We start from the raw sequence: 8000 nt of genomic DNA on the forward strand, positions 1-8000 counted from the left end.
CCTGCTCAAGAATTTGCAGAACTTCTTCTGCATTTGCAATCCTGAGGAAAATATAGAATCTTCCTATTGGAATGCTAAACATTTGTGCAAACATTTTGTGTGAGCATTTGCAGAACCACGCTAACAGCTATTTTCTGGGACAGTCAATTAGAAAGCTTAATAACATTTCATAGCAATGAGGATTTTGGCAGATTCCTTTCATACTAGGTTATGCTTGTTTGATTTTTATCTTTTATTCAGTGAACCCAAGTAAAATCACTGCTGGGGATAGGAGGGTTAGTCATTAATTCTTTCTCCCCCTAGTAGTTTTGGATTATGCCTGAAGGAGAGAGGCTGGCCGTTGTACCCTCGTACTGATCTGCCTGACAGAGAGAGGCTGGCCATTGTGACCTCATGGTGATGCTGCCCAGCCTGAAGGAGAGAGGCTGTTCATTGTGACCTCATGCTGAGGCTGCCCTGCCTGAAGGAGAGAGGTTGGCCATTACATCTTCATATTGATCTGCCTGAAGGAGAGAGGCTGGCCATTGTGCCCTAGTGGCTGGCTAATGCTACCCAGTTGGAGGCGAGGTTAGCCATTGGGCCTCCATTCTGATGCTTCCCAGCCTGAAGGAGAGAAAAATTGGTCAATATGCTCTTCCATATTTGCTGTCCATTGATGGAGTAAGAAACAAAGGTCCTTGTGTTTACACTGCTGACCACTTTCATGATAAACGTGTCCTTTGGACCCAGTATCAGATTAGAGATTCTCAACATCTTTATCTTCCCATCTTCTCAAATGCAAGTTTCATGTTTTCTCAAGCAGATAGTGAGTGAGTGAATGAACGAGTGCTTCTGGAGGGTTAGCAACCACTGTTTGGGAGTGAAGTGAGCCAACTTGAGAAGTGTTGTAGCTATTTCAGTGGTGAAAAAAATGAAACCAAAAATATACTGAAAGCTAAACTTTAATTTAAAAAAAAAACCCTAAACTAAATTAAGCATGAAAGATTGCCTCTTGCAAACCCTTAATCGTTTTTGGAATTCTGTATCACAAGGTTATGGTGATGGCTTTAAAACGGAATTAAAGAAATTCATGGAGGTCTGTGTGAACAGCTGTTTGCCATGGCCAGCAGCATGGTTCTGAAGTAGTGGTTGGTGCTGAGAACAGCAATCATAGAGACAGTGGCTTTTATACCCTGCTTATCAGCTCAGTGGCATCTGGCTGGTTACTGCTGGAAACAGGGGGCTGGACTAGATGGACATCTGGTCTGATCCAGAACATTGGTTCTTATACCCTTAGCTAGTTAAGATACAGTGATCCTTTCAAAGTATGTTAGAGACGGAGAAATCATTGAGTTCTCATTGACCCTGTGCTATTTCACTAGTGAAAAACATAAGAAGAGCCCCGCTGGATCAGACTAAAGACCCATCTAGTTCAGTTTCCTGTATCTCACAATGGCCCACCAAATGCTTCATGAAGCACACAAGACAACAAGACACAACCTGCATCCTGGTGCCCTCCCCTACATCTGGCACTCAGAGGTAGCCTACCTCTAAAACCAGGAGCTTGCACATACCTATCATGACCTGTAACCTGTGATGGACTTTTCCTCCAGAAATTTGTCCAATCCCCTCTTCAAGGCATCTAGGCAAGATCCCATTAAAGTTCACCCCTCAGACAAATACGTTTCATGACCATGCCAATCTTCCTCATAGGTTGTTACTTCTCTCCTTTCTGCCTTACAGCCAGCAAGAAGTGCTCATTGAAGCATCCTGGTCTGCACAAGAAGTCTTATCCTTTGATGTGAATGCTTATGGTGAGTTGGTTGTGTGGCTAACATGAACTGATGTGCAGGTAAAGGGTACGTGGGAGACGGATGAATTCATAACTTTTATCTGTATTGGAGTGAACCTTATGGACTCCTGCCTGTGGAAGGCTGCTACTCTGAAAGTGGCATTCAAGTCTCTTCTAGGGATATTGTAGGCTTGTTGACCATGCTTAAAAGACTGTTTTCAGTTGCCTTGCTGAAAACAAACAGTGTTCTATACTCCATCTAGTTCTATATCATGCTTCCTTTACTTTTCCATGATGCCCTATGAGAAAATGGAATATGGGCTTGTTCAGCATTAATGGAACCAACTGCAGTTCTTCAACATGATGGATGCAGTAATTTTTCCCCATCTATGGCAGGAGTTATATTTCTCAGTGACATGGGAGGAAAGAAACAAACACTTAAGAGGAGCAGCAATCCTCCTCCTGTTCTTTAAAGATGCATTGGTATTTCCAGAGTTCAGGTAATTTTTCTGCCAGAAGTAAATGTGACCTAACTTCAGCTCTGGCCTTTCCACAGAATCCCCATTGTTCCAGATGTGCCTCTTAAGTACTGTAGCAAAGATGGGAGTGGGTAGATCATCAAATGAGCAGGTCAGAGTTTACCTGAGTTAAAGCAAGGCTTTGGGCAGACAAGGATCCTGTTGTCTGTCTTCAGAGCCATCTGTTCTTAGGTAGCCAGCAGCATATGTTTAAATGTAATTTTTTTACACCTTCTTGTGTGAATTTCTACCCCCACCACTTGATTGTCTTAGGACCTAATTCTGTCCAACTTTCCAGCTCTGATGCAGCCATGCCAATGGGGCTTGTGCTGCATCCTGCAGTGGGAGGTGGGACAGTCATGGAGGCCTTCTCAAGGTAAGGGAACATAGTTCCCTTAGCATGCAGGGACAATTCCTGCTTCCTCTTAACATTCTGTGTCCCCCTAGCATGCAGGCTGCCTGCCTGCTTGTCGTTTTCCTCTTGTAGAGTCTGTAAAAGCAAGAAACATGTCTGCTTGTCAATGAAAAGAATGGAAGGCAGTGGGCATGGGGGTGGTGGTGCAAGAGCAACTGTTACCCTGCACATGCCCGATCTCGTCTGATCTCGGAAGCTAAGCAGGGTCAGGCCTGGTTAGTACTTGGATGGGAGACCGCCTGGGAATACCGGGTGCTGTAGGCTTATACCATAGTCTTTCGAGACTGAAGGTTGCCAACCATGTGGAGAATGATGGATACTCAATCCATGGATATTGGGGGAATGCCTGTAGTTTCATTCTGTTCTAGTCAGATCTCATTTGGAATATTGCATCCAGTTTTGGGCACCATGATTCAAGGAGGACATTGATAAGCTAGAACAAGTCCAGAAGAAAGCAGCCAAGAAGTGATGGCTATCAAAACTGTCCTGTGAGGAATGGTTTAAAAGAATGGTATTTTTTCACCTGGAGATGATTAAGGGGAGATGTGATAGCCATCTTCAAGTATCTGAAGGTCTGACACCCCAAAGAAGGGAAAGACTTCATTTCAGTGGTTCCTAAGGGCAGGAGTTGAACCAATGGGTTCAGACTACAGAAATGTCGATTTAGTTGAGACATGAGGGCAAATTTCCTAATTGTAAGAACTGTCAAGCACTGGAACAGTCAGCCCTGTGAGGTTATGGGTTTCTCCCTCGTTGGACATTTTCAAGCAGAGGCTGGATGGCTGCCTGTCAGGGAGGCTGCAGCAGTTGCTATAGGGGTTGAACTAGATGACCTCCAACAGCTCTTCCAGATGTAACATTCTGTGATGTTATATTGCGTGTTTTGGAACGCCTGGGTCGAGTCTGCATGTGAAGATCTGTTTCAAGTATTTTCCCTCTTTTATTAAAAAAAAAAACAAAACCCACAGAACCTATCAAGAATTTAAAAAGCAGTGCTGAATCTGTTCGGGTCCAGCAGCAGCATCCTTTTTCTACGTACAGCAGCATTCTTTTTCTCTGGTGGCCTGCCAGATGCTTCTGGGAAATAAGGCATGAAGGTGACAGCCCTCATTAGCTGAAGTCTTCACCTAGGGATCGGTGGACACTGGGAGAAGGGAATCCTTCCCCTCCTGCCATTTTTCTGCTCAACATCAGCCCCCCCCATCTGTTTTTTCCCCTGTTGGGGAAAAAAAGATACTGGAACTATTTGAACCAGAAAAATAGCTGAAAACGAAAAGGCCATGCAGACCTCCCTTCTTAGGTTTTCTGCTCAGGACTGCAAGTTACCCCACTGCTTATGATTTGAAGCAGTGGTTCACAAACTGTGGGTCCATGGCCCAACAGTGGGTCACGACTCAATTTTTGGTGGTTTGCAAAACTGACAGGGTAGATTAGGCCCTGTGCATCAAGGCTTACACAACCTGCTACTTGGGGGGAGCACTGCTGCCCAATCACGAGGTGACCAGATGTCATAATTGCAAAAGAGGACAAGGCACCCCAAAATGTAGGACATCCAAGAAAAATGTGGGACATGACAAAATAGAAGCTAAAAACACTTGTATGTTAATTTCAAGAAGTTAATTTAAACACAGTTTTAAATTTAATAATAAATAATATTATCTTACATATAATTTATTAATTCCAAGAAGGCTATGCACTGCCTGCAGGGAAAAGGAGGACGCTTAACTTCTTTTCCAGGACGTGAGGCTTAAAAAGAGGACATGTCCTGGAAAAAGAGGAGTCTGGTCACCCTGCCCAATCACAGCACCTTGAGAGGTTGGCAAAGTGAATCTTCTTTTGATGTGGGTCCCAATGTCAAAAAGTTTGGGAACCATTGATTTAAAGGAAAATGGCATGTGACAAAGCATTGGGTAGTTTGGGTCTTCAAATTTTTTAATTTAAAAAAGGGCCGTGTGTGAGACCATGAGTATGAAGGGAAACTGAATAAGTAACAACTAAGTTAGCTGCTGCACGCACTCAACATTATGTTGCTTCAAAAGTATTACAAATGCCTGGCAAAGAGCCATATCCTGTGAAGGTCATACTGTCTTTTTTGATTTGAAAAGCAGCATCAGCTTTGGTTCCCCGAAAGAGTCCTTTTTTAAAGCCGCTTTTGGAGATACACAGCCTTTAAATCAGGAAAAAGCATCTTTCACCAGGTGCAATTTGAACTTGGGAAGAAAAGGGATCACACTCAAGTAGCCATAGTTTTTCCAAGAGCATAATAACATGCATGGCCATGCCTGGCTTGATTATATATTGCTAGACAAAATAGTGGAACTGGAAAAATAAAGAAAATGTGAAATGACTTATTTTCTCATAAAGCAAGACGCTAAATTTTCAATATATATATATATATATATATATATATATATATATATATATATATATATATATATATATATATATATATGATTGCCACCTTAGTTTATACTTAGTTTACTGCATACACTTTAAATGCATGTGTTTTAGGAAAAAGTGAAAATAACTTGAAATGTCTTTCTGCTATGTACCATTTTCTAGTGATGAGAGGTGAAATGGGGTGCAGCTTTATTTGTAGGTTGTAACTGTAGACACCCTTGCTGACACTGTGGCACATGCTCCCCACTTTCCCAAACAATGAGAAATTCCATGGGCAATGCTGGTTCCATTCTGGCTTCTGTTAAATGAGAGATCACTGAGGCTTATGTTGTCTTTGTAGTACAGTTGTCCTTGTCTTAGGCACACCTGATGTGTGCAAATTCAACTGTACACAGTTATCAAACCAAACAAAAACCTCAGCAGTTTAAGTAGTGCCCTCAATTCTGTCTGCCATGCCACTTAATGCCCTGGGATGAATGAAGCTGCTGTTCCCTCTGTCCCAACCTGCTTCTTGTAAATTTTAAAGAGACAGAATCTTCTGGATGTCAGGAATTTTCAAGCTAATTTTGAGTATACAGTCATCCTTTGGAATCTGTGGCGCTTCCATGCCCAGACCGCATGTGGATGCCAAAGCTGTAGATACTCAGAATTGTCTAAAAAGAAAACAAAAAGCATTGTTTAACTTCGCACCTCTTTTGGCTGGTGCACATGAAAGCTCGCAACCCCCATCCCTTGGTCCTGGTGGTGGTGGTTGGCAACCTTCAATCTCGAAAGACGATGGTATAAGCCTACAGCACCCAGTATTCCCAGGCGGTCTCCCATCCAAGTACTAACCAGGCCTGACTCTGCTTAGCTTCCAAGATCAGATGAGATCAGGCACGTGCAGGGTAACAGTTGCTGCACCTTAGGATAAATTGCAGAATGCTTCCACAGTGCTTTCTGCGGTGAAGGGTATGGGTTGCAGGCCTCAGTACTATCCAAAGGTTGCTTCCCAGCATACCGGAGACTGCCCTATAATCTTGCAGCCATGTTTGGAAGTGGCACTAAGTTAACGAACACTTTTTCAACCTTTTAAATGGTTTCTAAATGGAACATTCTTCTTTAAAAACTTCTGGTGTGACTGGGAGGTGGCTTTCAGGAGTGCCAGATAGGGTCCCCAGCATCCGCAGATAGTCAAACCCGCGGATGGTGATATTGTGTATGCTGAGAGATGACCGTATGCAATTTTAGCTTTATATGCTTTGTTGGCAACCTTCAGTCTCGAAAGACTATGGTATCGCGCTCTGAAAGGTGGTTTTGGAACATTGTCTAGTGTGGCTGAAAAGGCCAATCCGGGAGTGACAATCCCTTCCACATTGGGAGCAAGTGCAGTCTGTCCCTGGTCTGTCTCCCTGGCTATGGGCCTTCCTTCTTTGCCTCTTTGCCTCAGACTGTTGGCCAAGTGTCTCTTCAAACTGGGAAAGGCCATGCTGCACAGCCTGCCTCCAAGCGGGCCGCTCAGAGGCCAGGGTTTCCCACTTGTTGAGGTCCACTCCTAAGGCCTTCAGATCCCTCTTGCAGATGTCCTTGTATCGCAGCTGTGGTCTACCTGTAGGGCGCTTTCCTTGCACGAGTTCTCCATAGAGGAGATCCTTTGGGATCCGGCCATCATCCATTCTCACGACATGACCGAGCCAATGCAGGCATCTCTGTTTCAGCAGTGCATACATGCTAGGGATTCCAGCATGTTCCAGGACTGTGTTGTTTGGAACTTTGTCCTGCCAGGTGATGCCGAGGATGTGTTGGAGGCAGCGCATGTGGAAAGCGTTCAGTTTCCTCTCCTGTTGTGAGCGAAGAGTCCATGACTCGCTGCAGTACAGAAGTGTACTCAGGACGCAAGCTCTGTAGACCTGGATCTTGGTATGTTCCGTCAGCTTCTTGTTGGACCAGACTCTCTTTGTGAGTCTGGAAAACGTGGTAGCTGCTTTACCAATGCGTTTGTTTAGTTCGGTATCGAGAGAAAGAGTGTCAGAGATCGTTGAGCCAAGGTACACAAAGTCATGGACAACCTCCAGTTCATGCGCAGAGATTGTAATGCAGGGAGGTGAGTCCACATCCTGAACCATGACCTGTGTTTTCTTAAGGCTGATTGTCAGTCCAAAATCTTGGCAGGCCTTGCTAAAACTATCCATGAGCTGCTGGAGATCTTTGGCAGAGTGGGTAGTGACAGCTGCATCGCCGGCAAAGAGGAAGTCACGCAGACATTTCAGCTGGACTTTGGACTTTGCTCTCAGTCTGGAGAGGTTGAAGAGCTTTCCGTCTGATGTGGTCCGGAGATAGATGCCTTCTGTTGCAGTTCCAAAGGCATGCTTCAGCAGGACAGCGAAGAAAATCCCAAACAAGGTTGGTGCAAGAACACAGCCCTGCTTCACGTCGCTTCGGATGTCAAAGGGGTCTGATGTGGAGCCATCGAAGACAACAATGCCCTTCATGTCCTTGTGGAAGGATCTGATGATGCTGAGGAGCCTGGGTGGACATCCAATCTTGGGGAGAATCTTGAAGAGGCCATCCCTGCTGACCAGGTCGAAGGCCTTCATGAGATCTATGAAGGCTATAAAGAGTGGCTGTCGCTGTTCCCTGCATTTCTCCTGCAGTTGTCTAAGGGAGAATACCATATCAGTGGTGGACCTGTTGGCTCGGAATCCACACTGTGATTCTGGATAAACACTCTCTGCAATGCTTAAAAGCATATAAAAAGGATAATTCTCGTCTAAGATGTGTAGCATTTTAGTGCTACTTGGGAAGCAGCTCGAGATGCTGCTTTGGTGTGGCAGAGAAGCCATGGCAAAGAATTAGACAACAGAGACAGGTTTCAAAGGTATGCAGAACGGCTGGAAGCAGGAGCAGGAATGAAATC

General features: G+C 44.5%; 1 pseudogene; it reads left to right on the forward strand.

Annotated features, from left to right (window-relative positions):
- The first annotated feature begins 2848 nt into the window (after positions 1-2848).
- On the forward strand, positions 2849-2968 carry LOC136637991 (5S ribosomal RNA; annotated as a pseudogene).
- The last annotated feature ends 5032 nt before the right edge of the window (positions 2969-8000 follow it).

The sequence above is a fragment of the Tiliqua scincoides genome, chromosome 1 (genome assembly GCF_035046505.1).
Source record: "Tiliqua scincoides isolate rTilSci1 chromosome 1, rTilSci1.hap2, whole genome shotgun sequence".
Classification (NCBI taxonomy): domain Eukaryota; kingdom Metazoa; phylum Chordata; class Lepidosauria; order Squamata; family Scincidae; genus Tiliqua; species Tiliqua scincoides.